Below are 23654 nucleotides of genomic sequence, written 5' to 3' on the forward strand. Positions count from 1 at the left end.
AAAAAAAAAAAAAATCAGACTCTGGATACCATTATTAGGAGCTATCTTCCATGGTAAACTTCCACCGTCAGTTTCTTTCATGGTGGAGAGCGACTACACCAAGTCACGTATGGCCTAGAGCTGCGGTAAGCATCGTGCAGCCACTGCTTGCAGTGGAAAACAGCTGCTAGGAGCTTGGCATGCCATCGAGGGCTAGAAACAAGAGTCAAGTCTGGGTAACCAGTCAAGATGCTGTAATAATCCCCAAGCGTGGCTCCAAGTAGGACTTTGGCCTCCTGAGCCTTATATTCTGTATTTTTTTTTTCTAGGCAGAGTTTCGCTGTTGTTGCCCAGGCCGGAGTGCAATGGCGCAATCTCGGTTCTCCACAATCTCCACCTCCCAGGTTCAAGCGATTCTCCTGCCTCAACCTCCCGAGCAGCTGAGATTACAGGCATGCACCACCACACCCAGCTAATTTTTTTGTATTTTTGGTAGAGACAGGGTTTCTCCATGTTGGTCAGGCTGGTCTTGAACTCCAGACTTCAGGTGATCCACCCGCCTTGGCCTCCCAAAGTGCTGGGATTACAGGCATGAGCCACTGCACCCGGCCTCCTGAGCCTTATATTCTAAGCCACTAAGCTACAGGCCCAGACTGACTAAGGTGAAATCATTTCATTTATTTTCTATGTAACTTCTGGTAGGGACAATGCATCAGAAAACAATTGTAGGCTCAATTATTTTCCCCTTAATTTATCAGTACCATCTGCATTATAATGTAACCGAATATTTTTAGTTCTGCAGACTTGATTATTCAGAGGCTGATCATTCAGCTGGTGGCTTTTTGAAGCTCATTATGGCCCTAGTACCAGAAGACAGGAGAGAGGAAATGAAAGGAGGTGAAACTCAAATCAGTGGGCGTTGCTTCTTTATTAGCAGATGAGACACCAAGATTGGGGTGAAGGGGGTGCGAGAGGGTGAAACCCCAGGTCTCCAGAGCTGAGGCTCTCTTCAGGCAGCTTTTATCAGACTCACACATCTTATACATCACAGCACACTGACAGTCTGTCAATAACTCTGTGATACTGGCCTATCCCTATAGTGATCCAAGAATATCACTAAGCTCCCCTTCCTTTGTTCATATTGGAAAACCAAAACTCCAAAAGAAATCAACAGTTGAAGCCTTGAGGCCCAGAACCAACCCTTGGCCTGCTGAAGTCAGAGGACAGGTGGGCCCTGACTCGGAAAAGCCCGAGGATGGATTCATTTAGGGAAATGTTTAGAAAAGAATGCTGGGAGGAGTCTAAGCCACTTCCTCATGGAGCCCTGCCTCCCTCTCCCTCCCTTCCACACATTAATTATTCCCAGCAGGCCTTCCCACTTCCCAGGAACCCACAGACAGAGAAGTCCAATACACTGGCTGTGAGCCCTGGGTCACACCCAAGGCCCCCTGGCACTGTCCCTCCAGCAGGAGGCTGAGCTGTGGTTGGAGACTTGACTCCAGTCCCAGGCCCACAGGCCCTTCAACCCCGTCTGTGCCCAGCAGGCGCTGGGTGAACATTATTGAACAAATGAATGAAAGCCACTCATTATTTTAAGTGAAAACTAAGTCACGTCCAAGGAGGACCACACTCCTAATTTCTCTAGTGACATTATTCTTCCAGCTGAGCCATGCAAACGCACCTCCCTTCTCTCTCGTCTCCTCTCCAGCCTGCTTCCTTTTTCCTTCCATCCTGAGCACTGGTGACTGAAGAAACCCTCCACCCAGGAAGGCAGCATTCTCTTCTCTGGCTGACAACACACTCTCCCGTGGATGGACCCTGCGAGGTCTGGGAAGCCCTACTCACCTCAACCCAGTAGGCTCCAGGCTGTCCTAAGTGAACCAACCACAGGAGAAAACCAAGGAGGGGGGAGAATGGGAGGAAGCACCCCCTGCTGCCGCCTCCTCTTACTTTCCCCGGGGCCTTAGCTCTGTCAGATTTTGAAGCATAATGAGTTTTGTTTCATAACAGTCTTAAATGAACTGGAAGGGGGAAGGGGATAACAATGATAAAAATCTTAATTAAAAAAAATTCCTACAGGCAAAGAGACTTTCCAGATCTTGAGATGTGATAAAAGTCTGCTGAGCTGGGGACCCTCCCAAGCCCCGAAGGACACAGCACTGGACATACGTTTACAGAGCACCTACTGCGTGCCAGGCACTCTTCCGAGGGATGCGGCAGTGAACAAACTCACTCTTGGAGAGGGAGGACAGGCAACAAAGATCACAAACAAGCAACTACAGAGGACGCGAATGGGCGAATGGGCAGGCGGAAGTGTTTTGGGAAAAGAGAAAGAGCAGGTAAAGGGGATGGGGCATTCGGGCAAAAGCACCGGGCAGTGCTAAGTGGAGAGGTGAGGAAAGCCCTGTTGAGAAAGAGACAGACTTCTGAGCAAAGACTTGAAAGAGGCCAGCGAGGGAGCAATGCAGATGGGTATCTAGGTTCTGGAAGAGCAACCCCAGCAGAGAGGGCAGCGGTGCAAAGGCCCTGAGGCAAGCGCATACCAGGTGTGGGGTGGGAGAGGAGGAGTGAGGAAGCCAGTGTAGAAGACAGGGCCTCAGGGGCCTCCGGAACACTGTATGGACTCGTATGGACTCTGGCTTGTATTGCCTGATGGAAGCCACTGAACGGCTCTAAGCAGGGGAGAGACAGGTTTCCCTGTCATTCTCTGCCACCTCATCCCGACATTCTCCCTGGTAATCTCCCTTGATATCATTTAATAAATAGGACTCAAAGCCCTCTCTGACTTCTCGTGACGAGTTATAAACTCAAACAACCTTAAGAAAACCAGCAAGTCCCACACCTACTGTTCCCCCAAATCAATATTAGACCATCTTCCCTCATTCCAAAAAGCAAGGAGTTGAATCTTTTTTCTATTAAGAGCTGCTGACCCAGAGAAGAAATAGAAAATGTTAATTAATAAGCCAGGCGCGGTCAGGCATGGTGGCTCAGGCCTGTAATCCCAGCACTTTGGGAGGCTGAGGCAGGTGGATCACCTGAGGTCAGGAGTTCGAGAGCAGCCTGGCCAACCTGGTGAAAGCCTGTCTCTACTAAAAACACAAAAATTAGCTGGGTTTGGTGGCGGGCACCTGTAATCCCAGTTACTCGGGGGCAGGAGAATTGCTTGAACTTGGGGGACGGAGGTTGCAGTAAGCTGAGATCACACCATTGCACTCCAGCCTGGGTGACAGAGCAAGACTCTGTCTCAAAAAACAATAGATGAATAAATAAATAAGACGGGCATGATGGCTCACGCCTGTAATCCCAGCACTTTGGGAGGCCGAGATGGGCGGATCACTTGAGGTCAGGAGTTTGAGACCAGACTGGCCAACATAGTGAAACCCCATCTCTACTAAAAACACAAAAATTAGCCAGACACTGTGGCAAGTCCCTGAATCCCAGCTATTCAGGAGGCTGAGGCAGGAGAATGGCTTGAACCCGGGAGGCGGAGGTTGCAGTGAGCTGGGATTGCGCCACTGTACTCCAGTCTGGGTAACAGAGTAAGACTCCATCTCCAAAAAAAAAAAAGAAGAAGAAAAAGGAAAGAAAATGTTAATTAACAATTAAAGACGAGGGAAGAGCAATTTCATTCAGCAAATTTTTCTTGAGAGGGCAAAAGCTAAAAAGCTTGTTTTAGACTAAAAATGGAAAAAAATATATTCAGTAAGTACAATACGTATTTTAAAATACAGGCTACTTAACGTCGATATAACTAGCAATTAATAGAAAGGAAGAAAGAGAGAGATGGGGAAGAAAGGGAAGGTGGGTAGGTAGCAAGATGAGAATGGAAAATAGAGTGACAAAAACAGAGAGGAACACTGAGAGATACGTGGAAAAGTACAGAAGGCTCCAAACAGAGAGGCAGAAAGAAAAAGGAGCTGAAGTTCCACAGGGTCTGAGGTTTCTTAGTCTTCATTCACTCCCTGCAGTTTATTAGGTCCAAAGCACCAGTGCTTAATCTTTTCATTCCCTACTGCCCTGTGGCTGCCCTGATACTCCAATTAGTGGGCCCCCTATTTACACCTCTTTATCCTTACGCTAAGTAGAACTGGAGGAAGGGAGGGAAGAGACCGATTAAATTACTCTTCCTCTCTAAACTGCAGGCAGTGGCCCAGCCAACACTAGCTGGTCAAGCCAGAGGTAGGAGCAGAAATTCTCTTGTCACTAAATACACACCAGGGACCCCCCCCCACCCCCGCCACACACACACAACAGATATGATATAAGCCACTGGGCAATCTTACCTGCTCAAGTTATAAAGTGAGCCACCACTTCTGAGACCAGGTCCCAAATACACCTTCTGTCAGTGGAACTTTCTGTCCCAAATTGTCCCCATCTTCATGTCTATCCCTCCCACCCAATGAGAGAGAAAAAAAGGCCCAAGTAAGAGAAAACTGAGGAAGCCCTAAAATAAGTTGAAATGCTTAGAAAGAAAGTAATAATAAATTAGAACAATTAGCTCATGGTAGCATAGCATAGCAGTTAACAGCACAGGCTCTAGGGTCAGAATGCCTGGCTCAGCTCTGCCACTGACAACTGTACTATGGCCAGGTGACCTATTCCCTCATGCCTCAGATTCCTCTTCTTTAGAAAGAGGACCAGTAATCATACCTGTGTCCTAGGGCTCTTGGGAGAATTAAAGTCAGTATTATACAGCATGTAAAAGAATGTCTGGCACGTGGTAAGCATTATATGCTCAAGAAATAAAAACACTTTTTAAAACGGAAAGCTTCTTTCTGAACCATACAAGAGAGAAAAGGTCTATGGTTTTATTTTTGTACATGCTATATGCATAAAAACAATCGCTACTGATTAGTATTTTCAACTCTGATCATTTCTACTCCACACTTTTAAAATATGAATAAAATTGCTTTGGTAAAAATATACAAAGACATTTGTTGCAGTGTTATTCAAAAAGGCAAATTGTGGGAAATGACCTAAGTATCTGACAATCAAAGAATGTGTGAGTAGATCATAAAAGCCATAACAGGGAATTATGTGCAAATGTTAAAAATCACATAATCGGCAGGGTGTAGTGGCTCACGCCTGTAATCCCAGCATTTTGGGAGGCTGAGGTGGGCAGATAACTCGAGGTCAGGAGTCTGAGATCAGCCTGGCCAACATGGTGAAACCCTGTCCCTACTAAAAGTACAAAAATTAGCCAGGCATGGTGGCAGGCGCCTGTAGTCCCAGCTACTCAGGAGGCTGAGGCAGGAGAATCACTTGAACCCGGGAGGTGGAGGTTGAAGTGAGCAGAGATTGTGCCAGTTCACTCCAGCCTGGGAGACAGAGCTAGACTCTGTCTCAAAAAAAAAAAAAAAAAAAAAAAAAAAATCACCTAAAGAAGAATTTTTAAAGACATGGAAAATACTTCTAATGTTAAATAATAAAGGACACAAAATTAGACTTCACTATCAGGTAGTATAGGGCCGTGAATATTAAACTAATCCTCTGGTACAAAACAACTACATAAGATAGATAAACTACAAAATAATTATAATAATAACGTTTTGAAGGTGTGGGAATACAACAAGGCAGTTAGGGCTTGAGGGACCAAGCTCCTAGAGGAAAGAGAAGCGCAGTGAGCTGAGCCATATATTAGATGTATTAGCAGCTACTGTTTTCCCTCAGGTCATTTGCTAATTTGGTACAGGGAACACAGAGGTAAAACAGAAAGCAGCAAATGAAAGCTTTCTGCAGCTTTCTCCCTGGGCTGAAAAGACAAAAACTGGAGTTCAGGGCTATGAAAATATCCAAGATTGAAGAGACCAAGATCCCAGAAAAAAAGTGAACCCCAAAGAAATGAGTCCAGTGTTCTGTAAGCGATTTCTCTTCAAGGCACTGACACACAGCGAAGTCTTCTGTGTACAGAGCTAAAACCCAGGAATCCAAACAGAAAAAAAAAAAAAAAGCTATTAAAACACTAAAGCATTAAGCAGAGATTTGGGTACTGTTTTACAGTGGCAAGGAGACGAAACTCTGAAATCAGAGCCTACCAAGGCCTCCTTGTACCATATTGCAAGTAAGGGCAAATAACAAGTACCCCAGCCTTAAGTGAATCAAGTTAAGGTCAAATAACAAATATACCAGCCTTAACTGAGCCTCTACATTTTCCATGGCAAAATGCCCAGCACTCAAACAACAATCACCAAACATGTCAGGAAATAGGACCAAACCAAGAAAAATATACAATCAATAAAATCAAACCTCAGAAAGTATCCAAATATTGAAGTTGTCAGCCAGAACTTTAAAATTACAAGGGCCAAGCATGGTGGCTCACATTTATAATCCCAGCACTTTAGGAGGCCAAGGCAGGAGGATTACTTGAAGTCAGAAGTTCAAGACAAGCCTGGGTAACAGAGCAAGACCCCATCTCTACAAAAAAAAAAAAAAAAATATATATATATATATATATATATATATACACACACACACACATATGTGTGTATTTTAAATTAGCCAAGTGTGATGGAGCATCCCTATAGTCCCAGCTGCAGGAGGCTGAGACAGGAGGATCACTTGGGCCTAAGAGTTTGAGGCTGCAGTGAGCCAAGGTTGTGCCACTGTACTCCAGCTTAGGTAACAGAGTGAGTGAGACCCTGCCTCTGTTTCTTAAAAAAGAACCGAATAGATGGGCTTGACAACAAGAAGGAATAGCAGAAGAAATGACTGGTGTCATGGAAGATGGGTCAGTAGAAAAAAATATATTTGGCACAGAAAACACAGAAATGATTTCTAGAGACATGTGGGATACCATGAAGGGTCTATCATACATGTAGGAGTCTGAGAAGGGGAGGAGAGGAGGAAAGAGCAAAAGCAATATTGGAAGAGAGCGCTCCAAGAATTTTCTAAAACTGACCAAAAACATCAAGCCATGATTTAGAGAAGCACTCTGAACTCCACAGGGATACATACAAAGAGAACCACGCCTATGCACATCATAGTAAAATTGCTAAAAAACAAAGCCAAAGAAGGAAAAAAAGATATGTTACTTGCAGAAGAACCACAATAAAATTGACAGATGACTTTTTAACAGAAATGAAGGAAGCCAGAAGACAATGGAATGCCATTTCTAAAGGACTGAAAGCCCAAAGTCTATACCCAGGGGAAAAAAATCTCCCAAATATGAAGGTGAATAAAAGGCATTTTCAGACAAACAACAACTGAGAGAACTGGAACACTAGCAGGCACCCTCCACCACACACACACACACACACACACACACACACACCCCTAATAGGAGTTCTTTTTCAGCCAGAAGGAAATTAAGCTGAGACAGAAGTATGGTTATATGGAAAGAAATGAAGAACACCAGAAAGAGTAAGTATGTGGATTAATCTAAATTACTCTTATTTAAAACAATGTCTTCTGGGGTTTGGAAGAGAGAGAATTAAAATACACAAGACATGAAAAGGCATAAGGGAGGTAAAAAGAGCCTAAGTGTTGTAAGTGGCCTGACTTGTACAGAAAGTGGTTAAAATATTAATTAAGGATAAACTCTTTAAAATTTTTTGTATTTTTTGAGGAGACATGCCTGGCATGTATACAGAGTCGGGTATGTCTCCTCAAAAAATACAAAAACTATGCCAGGTGTGGTGGTGCACTCCTGCCATGCCAGCTACTCAGGAGTCTGAGGTGAGAGGATTGCTTGAGCCATGGAGGTCAAGGCTGTAGTGAGCTGTGATCACGCCACCGCACTCCAGCCTGGGTAACACAGTAATACTCCTTTCTAGGAATTTACCCCCAAAAAGAATCGGTACTCTTAGATTTATGTACAAGGATATTTATCAAAGCATTATTTATAATAGTTAAAAAAATGATAAAAAAGATAAATTCCTAATAATAGGGACTAGTTAAATAAATGATGGGACCCAGTGTCACGTACACAGTAGGTGCTCCATAAATATCCGTTGAACATGGAGTCCATATGAAAGGATAATAAGCAACTATTTTTTTAAAGTTTCCAAAAAATATTTAATGAGTAAGATAGTAAATCACATTCAAAAGAACCCTAATATGATTTTGAAAGTATAATATCATAGCTAATATTTATTAAAAACCCTAATACAATTTTTAAAGTATAATATCATAGCTAATATTTATTAAGAACTAATATTTATTAAGTTCTAATATTTATTAAGAACGAGCTATAATATCATAACTAATATTTATTAAGAACTCTGCTAGGTAGCCGGGCACGGTGGCTCACGCCTGTAATCCTAGCACTTTGGGAGGATGAGATGGGCGGATCACCTGAGGTCAGGAGTTCGAGGCCAGCCTGACCAATGTGGTGAAACCCCATCTTTAAAAAAAGAAAAAAAAAAAAGAACTCTGCTAGGCACAGCCTCAAATGTTTTACATGTATTGCCTCATTTTATTTCACTCAGGCCTATTGTTATTTAAAGTGAATGAAGGATCCTGATTCAAACCCAGGCAGTCTGACTGCAGTGCTTAAATTCTTAATCATTAGACTTTACTGCTTAGAAAAAATACTGAAAGGAAATACATTAAAATGTTAACAGGAAGGAATTAAAGCCCATTTTTATTTTCTTATCCATGTCAGCATTTTCCAAATTCCCTATCATCACTATGAATTATTTGCAATCTCCCTCTACAAAAAAAAAAAAAAAAATTATGAACTACTTTCACATACCATTTATACAATTGCAGTGAAAAAGTCTTACTGCTAACAAAGCTTTACATTATGTCTGCTCCAGGCCTTAGAATCAGGAGACTGTGGTGTAAATGTGACCAGGGAAGGTTGATGAGCCCGATGCAGACTTCAGAGCCCACGACTTCCATTCCACAAATATGTCACAAACATCTTGCTCAGCAAGTGTGGATTTTTACACACACTGTGCTAGATAATCTTCCCAATAGCCAAGTAGATGTGAACACCTCAGGAAACAGAGGTTCAGGAAGGTGAAGAGCCCCTCGTAAGGACACACCGGGCACTCGAGCTCTGGTAGGAGGTCCCCCCACTTGCGGCCCAGCCACCAATGGTTCCCCCAAATCCCGTGGAACAATTTGGGGCAGACCTGAGAGCACATTCAGTCCCAAACCCTTCTGGAAGCTAACGACGTGTGGGAACCACACACCCATTGTGCCCAAAGCCCAGGGACGGCACTGAGATCCCACCCTCAGAGTTGCACCCCCTCAGAAAAAAATTATGCAGAAGAGTAAAGAATATGGCTTCACAGTTCTCAAAGCACTTTTGCATTTTTTTAAATCTCATTTTACTCTCAAAATAAATCTTTTCAGTCAGTAAAACAAAGGTACTGAGAGGACAAGGAAAATGAGGCTCCAAGAGTTAGACTGCGGTCCACGAATAGCCCTGGAGGGTTGGCGTGGTGTTTCTTCCACCATATTATAACAGTCATATTTTTGAAGGAAACTCAGGCCATGCTGTCTGGTAAGGCGAAATGGGAGGCAGGATAAGCAAGTGGGAAAAGAACCTGCTTTTACAGTCACCCAGGTCTGAGTTCCTGAGTCTCAATCCCTGCCCTGCAATTTACCAGCCATATGACCTTGAATGAGCTTCCGCATCTCTTTGTGCCCCAATTTCCCCATCCATACAATAAGGATAAGAATGCTTTCCCCATGCAGTTGCTCTGAGGGTTAAATGGGGTAACAGACCTAAAATGACGGTGTGCAGCTACACTTAGTAGGCAGCTGTTACTTTTTTTTTTTTTTTGAGACAGACTCTCACTCTGTCGCCCAGGCTGGGGTGCAATAGCGTGATCTCAATTCAACACAACTTCCGCCTCCCAGGTTCAAGTGATTCTCCTGCCTCAGCCTCCCGAGCAGCTGGAATTACAGGTGCCTGCCACCATGCCTGGCTATTTTTTTTTTTTTTTTTTTGAGATGGAGTCTCACTCTGTTGCCCAGGCTGGAGTGCAGTGGCACAATCTCGGCTCACCACAACCTCTGACTCCAGGTTCAAGCGATTCTTCTGCTTCAGCCTCCCAAGTAGCTAAGACTACAGGTGTGCAACACTATGCCCAACTAATTTTTGTATTTTTAGTAGAGATAGGGTTTCACTATGTTGGCCAGGCTGGTCTCAAACTCATCACCTCAGTGATCCACCCACCTCGGCCTCCCAAAGTGCTGGGATTATAGGCACGAGCCACAGCACGCGGCTGCAGCTGTTATTTTAAAAAATGTATCCTGTCCCCCAACATATACAAGGTGAGGTTGCCATGGCCAGAGCACAATGCCTCACCTTTCTAAAGAAAACAATCCAGACTACAGAGCCCATGCAGTCTGGGAGGCTGAGGCGGCCGGATCACCTGAGGTCAGGAGTTCCAGACCAGCCTGGGCAACATGGAAAAACCCTGTCTCTACTAAAAATACAAAAATTAGCCAGGCATGGTGGCACACACCTGTAGTCTCAGCTACTTGGGAGGCTGAGGCAGGAGAATTGCTTGAATCTGGGAGGTGGAGGTTGCAGTGAGCCACTGCACTCCAGCCTGGGCGACAGAGGGAGACTCAGTCTCAAAGAAAGAAAAAGAAAGAAAGTAACCCGTTTATCCTTCTCCAAATTCTGCCATCTTGGTTCCTCTTAACTATTTCAAAAAGACTAGATTCATCTCAGCTACTTGCCTTTTTAAAACTCTTTCCAAGCTTTTAAATTTAAGCCCCTAAAAGTGTCCTCACAGAAGCAGCAGGAACGGGTTGAAGAAGACAACACCCCCAGGCTCTGTGTTACTCACCCCTGTGCAGATTAGATCAGAAGGGTTTAGATATGGGAGGATATGGCATACGGCGTGCCCTGAAGGGAATCACACAGGTGACCAGCGGATGGGAGGGGAGGGGAAGGAGGGCAGGCCAGCAACACAGTGGAGAGTGGAAAGGGAGTGTCATGCGGTACGTGGCCAGGGGCCTCAAGGGAGAAAAGGAGATGGACACAGAAAGGAAAGTGCCCCTTAGAAATTGAAAAAGAGCAGGAGAGATGGAGAGAGAAATGGCAGGAGGCCGTGTGGTAGAAAGACAGCAAAGCTTCTCCTTCAAAATCACTGCCACTTGCCATGTTTCCAACACTTTCCTGAGTGGTCTCCTGGCCTGCAGACTCAACCCTTCCAGACTGGACCCCACTCCCTGACACATACTTCCTAACTCCAAACCTTCAGTGACTCCCCTGCAGCCTACAACGTCAGGGCTATACTCCATAACATGACACTGGGTTCTCCCTGCCCAATCCATGCTCACCTGAACAGCCTCATCACCTGGCAACTATCACTGAGACAGCATGTGCCAGGCCCCAGGATGGGTATTGGGGACACAATAAACAAGACATGGTATGCTCTTAAGAATCTGGAAGTCAGCCCGGTGCGGTGGCTCATTTCTGTAATCCCAGCACTTTGGGAGGCTAAGATAGGCGGATCACGAGGTCAAGAGATCGAGACCATCCTGGCCAACATGGTGAAACCCCGTCTCTCCTAAAAATACAAAACTTAGCTAGGCATGGTGGTGCGCACTTGTAACCTCAGCTACTCAGAAGGGTGAGGCAGGAGACTCACTTGAACCAGGGAGGCGGAGGTTGCAGTGGGCCGAGATCGCACCACTGTACTCCAGCCTGGGTGACAGAGCAAGATTCCGTCTCAAAAATTAAAAGATAAATAAATAAACAAAAGAGACTCCAAAACAAACAAGCAAAACCCCAAAACAAACAAATAAAGAGACTCCGGAGGGTGCCCTTGCTCATCCTGCCATGTGAGGACCCAGTAAGAAGGTGACCATCTAAGACCAAACCTGCCCCGCCTTGTTCTTGGACTGCCTGGCCTCTGAACTGTGAGAAATAAAAGTTTGTTGTTTGAGCCACTCAGTCTACACTATTTTTGTTACAGTAGGCCAAACAAAGACAGAGGGATAAGCCTAGCTGCTCCAGATAGTATGTCCTGTGAACTTCTTCAGAAATGCTGCCTTTTTCTGGGGGCATCACACTGTGTGTCATATTTCCATGTTCACATGATGGTCGTCCACTAGACTCTGAGCTCCTCTTATTTGTCCTGGCATTTCCAGCCACTGGGACAATCCTGGTATACAGCAGGCACTCAATAAATGCTTATGAACAAGTTGTCAGCAAAGCCACCTACCATGGCCTGGCAGGGATGGGGGCAGGGCACTCATCTCTTCTAACAAGGATATGAGACCCTTGACCTTTCTTAGAATAACAGCTCACTCCAGGCGCTCAGGAAAGATTCTCTTCAACATCCTGAGCACACTACCCATAGCTGTCAACCGCAGGCCTCATTGGCAGCTCTAGATATTTTGCTGAGGTTCTTGGAATCTAGAAGTCTGTACATAGCAAACATACAGTGACTAGGCAATTTCTAAAGGCAGCAGAGTCTAAGGATCAGGAGTCAGTCTTTGGGGTGGGTCCTGAGTTTGAATACCAGCTCCGCCACTCAGCACCCGTCCTTAAACAAGTTGCTGAAATCCCCTGAGCCTCAGTTTCCTCAAGTGGAAAGTGGGCATCATGTCTGCTTCTTACAATTTTAAGAGGATGAAATGACTAAAATACCCGCACAAGGCCAGGCACATGGTAAGCCTTCTATAAACAGCACTTACCACAACTAAAGCGACCTGGAGCCCTAAGTCTGATACCCCCACGGCATATGCAAATTTCCGAGCCCCTAAATAGGCTCTTCTTGGTGCGCTCTGGGAGGCAAAAGATACCCAATCTCTGACTCACTATGCATTGCCAAAATTCTCCTCGAATTCCCAAGAGAAAATTTATTTTAATTCCCTCTAACTTTAAAAATTAAACAGTCCTTACAGCATTTTGGGGTGGCAGGGGTGAGTGAGGAAGGAGACCACAAAATCCAACAAGCAGCTTTTAAAAGGTTACAAACCAATTGGAAAAAGAAAGGAGAAGGCAGCCGGAGGGGGCGGGAAGGGGGGATGGAGACAACCCCCCGAGTTTGTGCTATTATTGAATACCCCAACTCTCAAAGTAGCCCGGCTGCCCCCTCCTCCTCCACATGGGCTAAGCTCTGTTAATGAGAAAGCTGAGCTCTGCCTACATTACCACAATAATGATTTCCCGGTTGCATTTTTACATGCCTGCCACTTTATCATAGCAGAAGTAGACATATATTTTCAATAAATCCCTTCTCTCCTTTCCCCTCCCCAAATCGAGCTCTCCCAGTAAATGCTGTTCCCTCTGTACCCTCCCCCAACGCAATCCCAACCCTGGAGCACAATGAGTTCCACTAATCAAAACAGAAAGAAAAAGAAAAATGGAAAAATCACAGCTGCTGAAAAACAGCATTTGCTACAAGTCAAAGCCCTCTACATTTTTTCTGCATGCAGCATTTACTTCTTCAAGGACACAGCACCCCTCCTCTATCAGAAATCTTACGTAGAGTTGCTCAAAGGGAAAGGAGGAGGGGGTGGGTGAAGAAATCTAATATTCAGTCTCTTTCCTATTTTGACTAAGCCAGCACAGACAGAAATATAGATAAGGCCTTGAATAACTGATTTAACAAAATGTCACTTATTAAAAGGGCTGGGGGATGGGACAGCATTTGCATTCGAGAGCTCAGTTAAACCACCCCAGCTAAAGGCTGCAAGGCCACCACAAGGTAAGGGGGAAGAAAATATTTCTCAGGTCTGGTCTTCTTCAGTGGCTGCCCTGGGCCTGTAGCAGAGAAGCCTGGATTTCTCCTTCCATCAAGAACCAACGGGGAGAAAACCAGAGGTTTAAAAAAAAAAAAAAAAAAAACTTAAACAAAAAAACCCCGGCTGATTCTTAAGTAAGCATTTTTACAGCACTAACTAGTATCAGGCTCTTTGCTAGATGCTGGGGGATACCGAAATGAGTGGTGACCCAGTTCTGCCTTCCCCAGGCTCCCAGTCCAGAGGGGTGAAAGACACGCCCCACCGTAAGTATGACAGCAGCAGCCTTAAGAGCCAAGGGCGGTAGGAGCCCAGGAACAGCCCCCTGTAGCCCACCCACTGCCCTGGCCAGGCCCAAGCACACAGAGCCATCAAGAAAGACTTAAGGAATGAGTGTCTGCGAGGTTTGAATTCCATACTGGCTTCTAAAGAAGCTCGGACTCTTCAAAAGGAAAGAGGCCCCTAAATGTCCTTACCTACTGTGGCTCCCCCTGAAAACCCCTCAGCTCGCATGTATTCACCCAATTAACAAAGAAAAGCGAACTCAAGCCCAATACTTCAGAATCAGCCTCATTACTGGTGTCCTTCGGTTGAATTTAAGGGAGCTTGGTATCTCCTATTGTAATGACAACAGAGAGAACTCAAAGGACGCTCCTATTAAAAATCCTTACTCCATCTTTTTTTCTTTTTCCTTTAAAAAAAAAAAAAAAAAAACTTTCAAAGGAGTTAGACTGGGGGCAGTTTCTCAAAGACCAAGAGAGGCCCTACCAGTAGACTCTGTAATGACAAAGACCCCTAGGGGCCCTCAGGAGGGATTCTTTCAGAGGGAGCAAGCTCTCCAGGGCCATGTTATCTCCAAAGTCAGAGCCCAGGGGCTAGAGGCCACACCATCTAGAAATGACCACTGGACCACCCAGGTACCTCTGCTGAGGGGCCCCACAGAAGGGACAGAGCTGACAGTAGGAGACTGACGGCGAATAGCTGCCCAGCTTGTTAAAGTCAAGTCTCGGCCTTCATTATGAGGCAGCCTTAAAGCCTTGTGCTCCAGAATAATGAAATCAGACAACTTAAGTTTTGAAAAAAAATGTAATGCCTAAAACATGCTTAAATCATCTGAGTATTTCCAACTAAGGATATTGGAGTTATAAGCCCAAAACACCCAGATGATCTTCCTGGTTTCCACGATCTTTTACATATATTCTGTACCACATTCTTTTATTTAATGCTGTATAGCATTATCTATTTCAGAGTGCACAAAATTCGAAGACCATTCAAATTCTGGCATTAAATCAGGGCTTTGGATGCCGGCTGGACATGTGACTCTGGGTTGATCATTTGTTTTTATTTTTCAATTTTATTTCTCTAGCCTCAGTTTCCTCAGTTCTAAAATGAGGGTATCTACCTTCTCTGGTTGTTGCAGGACAAAAATTAGACACGTCAAAGAGGCTTTGGAACTATAATATAAAATGTGAGTTATTTTAGTGATGGCCTTCACTTCCTCTGATCTTTCGTTGATTTCTTCCTTCTCTCTGTGAAACCAAATTGATATCAGTTCCACTGCTTTTCAAAATCAACAGCATGTATTTATTACACAAATACAGGAAGAAGCCCCATCATCCATGGGTGTGGCAAATCTTACTAACTGCTAAATCTAGGTGATGAGTACAAGGGAGTTGATTATACTAGTCTCTCTGCTTTTCTGTATGTTTAAAGTTTTTTTCATAATAAAGTTAATTTTAAAATAAATAAATAAAGTTTCACCTTCTTAGGCAGAGGCCAGAGGCCCGATTAGTGAAAAGCACTGGATATCTTTTTCAAATGAGAGTTGACTTTCTAGCATACATGGTGAGACCAAGGGCTTTTAGGTAGATTCAGCTTTAGAGCCCAATCCTTCTTTGCAAAACAAACACTGAACGAAAATGAAGACAGCTAAGACGAGAGAACCTCAGTCAGGTTTCTTGGGGTAGGTTCAAAGTTCCCCTGCACCCAGTTCACAGGGTTCTTTGGGGAGCAAATCAACTTTATGTGGCCCTTTGGGTGGGCAGGTCCCAGATTCTGAATATGGAATCAGAATTTGTACCTGTATCGACTGGCATCGCATAGCCAGCATTTCTGAGACCAGCAAGAAGAGCAGTTTCGCTAAAGGGGTCACAGAGAACTTGCAAACCCCAAATAGAAGGCAGCTACACGTAGGGAACAACAGTGGGAGTGGACAAGGGAAATGTTTCACTGGCTGTCAGATTTTATATCTGAAAAGGAGACCTGGCTGAAGATCAGGTTGCCTCGCAGCTGCCTGTGCTGTATACCTCTTAAAGTTCACATAGCACTTCCCATACACGATCCAAATCCCCCTCACAACCTGAAGAGGAGAGGTGAAGATGGTACCAGTCCTCTTTTCACAGATGCAGAGACAGGTCAAAGGCCGACTAGTCCCCAGCCGTGGTGTAGAGCTGGACCTCTATCCAGATCCGACTCTCTCCTCCTCCACCCACCTCCCATGCAGAACCCATGGCTGGGAGCCACCGAGGCTGGCAGTCCATGGGACATTTTCTGTGAAAGACAGCCTAAACAAGGGGCAGCCCTTTGCCTTTGTTTTTCGTTTGTTTTGTTTTCTTTTGAGCTTCTTGCTCAGTACCCACCAACTCTGAACAGGGCTGAAACATCGCAGAAGTCTTTTTCGAATCATAGTTTTCAAATAAATTTAATGTGAGGCCCAAATTACTTTAACTGAAGACTCTTTTCTCCAAGCTAAAGAATTCACTCTTTCCTCTGTGCCGCTCAGTAACGCAGTCAAATGTTCAGAAAAATGCAGTACCATTTCTGATGCAGTCTTAACCCTTAAGTCTCTGGCTGGTGTCAAGTCCTAAGCCCAAACTCCTTCCCGGGGACAGGGCAGCCTCAGCCTGGGGGGGTGGGGGGCAGAGCATCTGGGCCTCCACAGAGTCCCCTGCCTGCCCATTCCTTAGCCTCAACCTGGGGGGGCAGAGCATCTGGGCCCTCCACAGAGCCGCCTGCCTGCCTACTCCTTAGCACCTGCCCCCTTATCAGTTTTTCTCCGCTGTCATGATGGAGCAAGTCCCTAAAGTATCCTCCACCCCCTTGCAAAGGCCAGATCTTCCTCTCAGACCTTCTCACGGGCTTTTTGCTCAACTGACCCAACCCGTTTCTCTTGATCAATCACTCCCTCTCCACTGATCTTTCTCATCAGCTCACAAATTACCACCCCTTCCAAAATACATCTTTCCCTTGTGCACGTCCTTCCAGCTCCCACTCCATTTCTCTGCTCCTCGCCTTTCATTGCCAAATTTTGCCAAATAGTTGAATACACGTGCGTCCACTGCTCCTCACTCACAATGCCCTCCCAACCTTCTCTAATCGTGGTCCTATCTCAACCTTCATTCCACTGAAACTGTTCTTCATAAGTCACAGATAGATTCCATTTTGCCAAATCCAGGGCCTGGCGCGGTGGTTCATGCCTGTAATCCAGCACCTTGGGAGGCCAAGGTGGGTGGTTCACTTGAGGTCAGGAGTTTGAGACCATCCTGGCTAACATGGTGAAACCCTGTCTCTACTAAAAATATAAAAACTAGCCAGGCGTGGTGACACATGCCTGTAGTCCCAGCTACTTGGGAGGCTGAGGCAAGAAAATTGCTTGAACCCGGGAGGCTGCAGGAAGCCGAGATCACACCACTGCACTCCAGCCTGGACAACAGAGTGAGACTCCATCTCAAAAACAAACAAACAAACAAATGAAACAAATTCAATGGTGATTTTTCTGGCACGCACACACACACACACACACACACACACACACACGGCACAGACCCCCATCACGCTGTCTGTCCTTCTCTCTCTACAGGCTCCTTAGGGTGTTCCGTCCACTCTCCTGCATTTAAATGTTCTCTCTATGCTGATGGCTCTTGCATTTTTATCTCATGCCAGATGGTAGGTCAGATTACCCTACTTGACATCTTTACTTTGAGTCTAACAGACACTTCAAACTTAGTGGTGCCCCAACTAAAATATCTTGATTCTGCCCGCCTCCCTCTCCCAGTCTTTTTCCATCTCAGCAAACAGCCAGCTACTCAAGTGCACAAGCCAAAAACCTCGGAGTTGTAGGTCCTCCTCCCTACTGCACCGCAGCCCTGCCCATTCCACTCCTAATGAGCACCTCACAGCCACCCCCTCCTCTCCATACACCTCCTTCGCCTCCTCCACCTGCCCCAACTGCCCCTTTACTGTGCTCCCCAGTTCCAAACCTGCCTTTCTCTGCCCTCTTCTCCACCAGTGCAATCCCCTTTAGACATGAGTTAGGGGCTGTCACTTCCCATTCCAAACTTTCTATTCTTGTTTGATTTTTGTTTTTATTTTTGAGACAAAGTCTCACTCTGTCACCCAGCCTGGAGTGCAGTGGCACCATCGCCACTCACTGCAACCTCCACCTCCCGGGCTCAAGTGATTCTCCTGCCTCAGCCTCCTGACTAGCTGGGATTACAGGTGCCTGCCACCACGCAGGCTAATTTTTGTATTTTTAGTAGAGAAAGGGTTTCACCATGTTGGCCAGGCTGGTCTTGAACTCTGGACCTCAGGAGATCTGCCCACCTCAGCCTCCCAAAGTGCTGGGATTACAGGCCTGAGCCACCATGGTTGGCCGCACGCCAAACTTTCAATGGCTTCCCACTACACTCCAAACAAAATGCAAACCTTTTCAAAGCCCAGAGAGTCCCACACAATCATCTCATGCTGCCCTCTCTCCTTCATCTTGAACATCTGTGCCTCTTTGAGTTCTCCCCAAAACCAAAGTCCTTCTGCACAGGCTCTGCTCTGCTTCATGTGCTGTCTCCCCCGACCCCCAAACTTCAGAGAGGCCTTTCCAGGCTACTCTAATGAAATCCATCCAAGTTACTGAGTACTGATCATAACTGGCAAGTTATATTTCTTTACATGTCTGCCGTGGTAAGGGTAGGGGTATAGGTAGAGGGAGATGATTATTTCTCTTTTAATTATCAGTGTATTTCTGGAGCTTTAACACAGTGTCTGACACATAGTAAGTGCTCAATAAGAAGCTGCCGCATGTATGAAAGAAACCAGGGCTGCTTATAGCATTAAAAAACCCTTGTTCTGCAGCCAGGTGCTGGGGCTCATGCCTGTAATCCCAGCACTTTGGGAGGTCAAGGCAAGTGGATCACTTGAGGCTAGGAGTTCAAGACCAGCCTGGTCAAAATGATGAAACCCTGTCTCTACTAAAATAAATTCAAAAAAACAAACAAACAAACAAAATAGCTGGGCATGGTGCTGCATGCCTGTAATCCCAGCTACTTGGGAGGCTGTGGCAGGAGGATCACTTGAACCTGGGAGGCAGAGGCTTCAGTGAGCTGAGATCCAGCCACTGCACTCCAGCCTGGGTGACAGAGTGAGACTCTGACTCAAAAAAAAAAAAAAAATCCTCGTTCTTTGAGCCCAGAGTTATCACTGTTATTTAAGCACACGAGTTCTTTGTCCCCTTCCTGCTCTACCAAACATTTTAAAAGAAATGTTTATGTTGCTAAGCCAACACCCCAACAGCTCAGCATATGTCACCCCATGCCAGCTCATTGTCTTCCATGAGGAAAAACCAAGAATCATCTGTTTCTTCAGTAAACCCAAATTACTACAAGCAGCGACTCTGAGAACTTAAAATTCTTAGAAAATATCACAGAGGCTTTTTGCTGTGTTTTCTTTAGCGCAGAAGAAAAGATTTACTAAGAGAGCCTTGGGGTCAAACTCACGTTACTGAGACTATACTATTCCTTAAAGATGCCCACAGCATCCTTGTGGCAATGCATGAAACTGGAATGCAGCTGTTCTTGTCCTCCTCTCTCAGCAAAAGGAATCAGCTATATGTCAGTTCTCCTATTTTGTTTGTTTCCCTCCAACATGCAAATTCGGAAATATCATTAATCCACAAGATCCCAGGTGATTCTAGTCCTCCCTCCTCCCTCAGCCACACAGAGAGGTGAGAAATAAAATAAGCTGAATTCCAGCTGCCTTTAGAGAAGGACCATGAACATCCACTTATACTGCCTGGGGTATGAGCCACTTGCCTAGATCCTTACTTTTCTGTTTTTGTTGTTGTTTTTGTTTTTGTATTTTTGAGACGGAGACTCGCTGTGTCGCCCAGGCTGGAGTGCAATGGTGTGATCTCGGCTCACTGTCACCTCCGCCTCCTGTGTTCAAGCAATTCTCATGCCTCAGCCTGCCAAGTAGCTGGGATTACAGGCACCCACCGTCATGCCTGGCTATTTTTTATATTTTTGTAGAGACGGGATTTCACCATGTTGGCTAGGCTGGTCTTGAGCTCCTGACCTCAGGTGATCCGCCTGCCTTGGTCTCCCAAAGTGCTGAGATTACAGATTTGAGCCACCGCACCCGACCCTAGATGCTGACTTTTCATGCCAATGTCCAAAGTCAATAAAAACATCAAGAGCTTCTCCCAAAAATGCCCATAGCAAAATATAGAGAATTCTGGTGATAAAAATGACACAATATCATTATCATGAAGCTTATCATAAATATTCAGCCAAATCCCAATTACCCATAGAAAGTGGGCAAAGCCACACTGGGCTTTCTGGCCTCCCACTTCTCCCCAAAGCTACCTCCTCCTGCTGCATGGGAATAAAGAGCTCAATTAGCCTTAGACTTGACCAAGCACTAAACAAGTTCACCAGCTGGCTGGAGAAGACACTTCTAACATGAACAAAAATTATTTTTGGTACCTAGGATATGTACATGCTCTACTCTCTATTAGCACATACAATTGGGAATTTTTTGTCCAAGACACTGGCAGACTTTTATTCATAAGAATTTCCTTGTGTTTGATGGTCAAGATCACCAGGCCACTCAAGAGTCCTTTCTGGAATACCAAGGATCAAATCCACTTTCTCCATGAGAAGACAAAAACAGAAGTTCATTAGCTCACCCAAGTCCATGAAGCAACTGGCCGTTGGCTCAGGAAGAGAGTGTCAAGACCTCTGGAGACCTCACTTACAAGACATAGAATTTCAGAGCTGGAAGGGAACGCATGGATCAAACCACGCACTTTTAAGATAAAAAAAATCCAAAGCCAAGAAATGGCTAGGAATTGGTACCTTCCCCACCTTTCTTTCCAGTGATGTTTTCCCCAGCCTTGAGCATCAAACCAGCCTTAAGTTCTTTGTCACTTTACAAATACCGTAAACTTAAGCCAACTAGTGAACACAAGGCAATTTTAACACTTCCTGGCAAATCAACTTCATGGAAATCTAACGTGATTGGTTATTATGACCAACCCACCCATTAAAGAAGGAGAAAAAGAAAATTATAAACAAGGTTTGTTTTTTGTGACCACACATTTTATTATATAAGCAGTAAAGAACACTACAGTCTGTCTCCTCTTTTACACTTTAAGTTCCTTACTCAACAAAAACCACAGGCCCAAGCTAGTTAAAGGAGGCAAAACTGAGTACTTTCCGCACAGTTCATAGAACAACTGTTTTCACAGCAAGCTCACATAAATGCTATGTGATAAAAACACATGCCTGCTATGTGGAAGCCTGCTTACCAAGCTGTGAAAAGACCCATGTTTACTATGGAACCTGCAAAATTAATCTTCTCATACAGCAGAAGGGAAATGCTCTTTTTGGGATGTCAAGCTGCTTTCTAAACAATCCTTTGACGAAAATGGACATGCCTAAAAGGGCGGAGCCCAAAGAGGTGTGTCACTCTGGGTATCAATTCCTATAAATCAGATCCTGACAATCACCACAATATTTTAAAAAGAATGAATTACGATTCATGGGCCTTCAAACCTTTATTACTACAAAAACATTCTTGGTAGAAGAGAAAAAAAAAACCTACTCTGACTTGATTAATGGCCAAAGCAAGACAATAAAATAAACCTCATAAATATAAGGAAAGAAACCTGAATGACTGCTCTTGGCTCTGAGGCTAAGCATGTAAATAATTCCACCCTGGAATGAACATACATAGAGATTTTGTTTACCCTCCCAGCAAATACAACAAGCAGACTCAGATTTTTGTCGGGTAAAAATAATAGCTAATTTGTTTAACTAATGCCTTGTTAGGAACATTTGATAAGCAGCAATAACATTTAATTCCCAACTAACTCAACTCTAAAATATCAACCCTCAATCTGGAAATCTGACGACAGTGGGGGGGGTGGAAAAAAGCACTATCCATCAGCAACGTGCAGAGCGTTTTTTAAAACCCATTTTTCTCCCCCGCTAGAGCAGTGCCTGTCTACAGAATTGCAGAAAGCTTAACCAACCTTGGTTAACCCCACTGCCTAGTGGCTACTCCCTAACCCTACTAAACGTCTCTGGGTTGGACCCGAGATGCTAAAATTATCCTAGCAAAGTTAAAGCTCAAGGTAGCTGACAGCCAAGACCTACAACTCTTCTGCAGAAATCAGTAGGCTGAGGACCAAGAAAACAGAGACAAGGAGAGGCAAAGGCTGCTGGTTAACTAGTTAAGCGCTGAGGACTCCTGCTGTTATCCTCTCCAGTCAGTGGGCATCAACACACTTCCTATCGCCAAACTCCTTTCTTAAAAGGTCAACGATGCAGAAGGTGGGTGTTAACTGGGACAGCTTAAAACTCCCCTTCTTAAAGCTCTCCTCCACGACCTGCTGAAAAGTGCACCTGGACGGTTTTCAGGGGACATTTTTTAATGAACTCTTTAGCCACTCCCAGGGCGGTCATTCCTAAGCACGACTTCCATGCGCTTCACAAGACAGCCCAGGCCACGCTGACTTGAAGCCACCCGCTTCAGCACGGACACTTGCCAAAGCTGCGTCTAGTCTGGGGAAGAGTTTCCACAAAGCTGCTCTAACAGGCCGGTGGAAGGCACACGGAGGAACCAGAAAGCGTTTTCTTGTAACCTAAGGATGGCAGGCGCACATGCTCCAGTCCAGTGCTGGCCAGAGGCTGCCTGCCAGGTGCTCTCGGCCTCCACCAGTGAATGGGTGGTTTGGTTTGGTTTTTAATGTTTCTTCATACCACCGGCAGTAACTTCCCTGTTTCCCAAACTGAAGTTGGGGAGTGAAGGAACAGGTTTACCCCCTTACACGTTTCTCCCATCTAGGTGGTCACACTAACTTCTGGGGAATACCCAGCCCCCACAGAGCCCGCTAGCGCGTATACATACACATATGCATCATGTCAAAAACCCCAAAAGGCAGAGTCCTGCGGTTTCTTAGCTGGAGAATGAAGCCTTTATAACATCACAGCCTCAAATGAAAGCCCACCATCACTACCCTTTAAGCCAGGGTTGCCAATTATAGCGCCCACCTCACCCCTCCCCCTTTGCTGGGATGCTGGGCAGCCCAGAGAGGGGAGAGGGAAGAAGGGAAGCAGGGAGAAGGCCTGCTTGCATAGTGAAAGTAAAGGGGGGGAGACTTCTCCTTCTCTGTCCCCCGCCCCACTCTTCCCTCCCCACTCCGCCCCACCCCCGTCTTCTCGAGGAGCATCCCCAAACTAATTTTTTTTTAAATGAAACTTAATAAGCTTCTTGCCTACCTTGGCTGTTTCTGCAACAAGTGCATGGACAATCCGACGAAAAGACCAGTCTCCGCTTGGGGGTTGGGATGGGGGGCGAGCAGAGCTGATGGAGTAATTTCAATATTAATTTATGTCAGCCGCCTTCTCGCAGCGCTACTCACTTACAGTACTGCCCTCAGCCTGTAAACAAATATCGCTCCGCCAGGAAACATACTCCCAGATGCAAGCCCCTCTCCCCAGCAGGGAACCTGGCCCCTGCCCACCCCCACCCCCCCAATAACAGTGTGCTCCCCAGCCCGGGGTAGGAAGCTTTGGGTTTCCAAAGCATCAACCCACCACCTCCTCCACCACCGCAGCAAGAAACTTACTCCGTCCGTCTACGCCTCCACCCTCCCGTCAGGAAATCTACTCTCCATATGCATTCAGCCTCCCCGCAGGAAATCTGCTCCCCCCTCCCCCCTTCTATATACATGCACCCCT

General features: G+C 45.5%; 1 protein-coding gene across 15 annotated transcripts in view; it reads right to left on the reverse strand.

Annotated features, from left to right (window-relative positions):
* The window catches only part of TRERF1 (transcriptional regulating factor 1), a 233789-nt gene that overhangs the window by 209525 nt on the left and 610 nt on the right, over positions 1-23654 (reverse strand). For 12 of the 15 annotated variants that reach the window (XM_032299404.1, XM_032299416.1, XM_032299415.1 and 9 more), the window contains exon 2: positions 23193-23277. The gene's annotated coding sequence lies outside the window, so the exon portion shown is untranslated. Of the gene's footprint in view, positions 1-23192; positions 23278-23542; positions 23642-23654 lie in introns of those variants that run through there. The other 3 variants (XM_032299406.1, XM_032299410.1, XM_032299411.1) reach the window with 2 other exon arrangements.

Source organism: Sapajus apella, unplaced genomic scaffold, assembly GCF_009761245.1.
Source record: "Sapajus apella isolate SASKATOON/1434 unplaced genomic scaffold, GSC_monkey_1.0 scaffold41, whole genome shotgun sequence".
NCBI classification, from domain to species: Eukaryota; Metazoa; Chordata; class Mammalia; order Primates; family Cebidae; genus Sapajus; species Sapajus apella.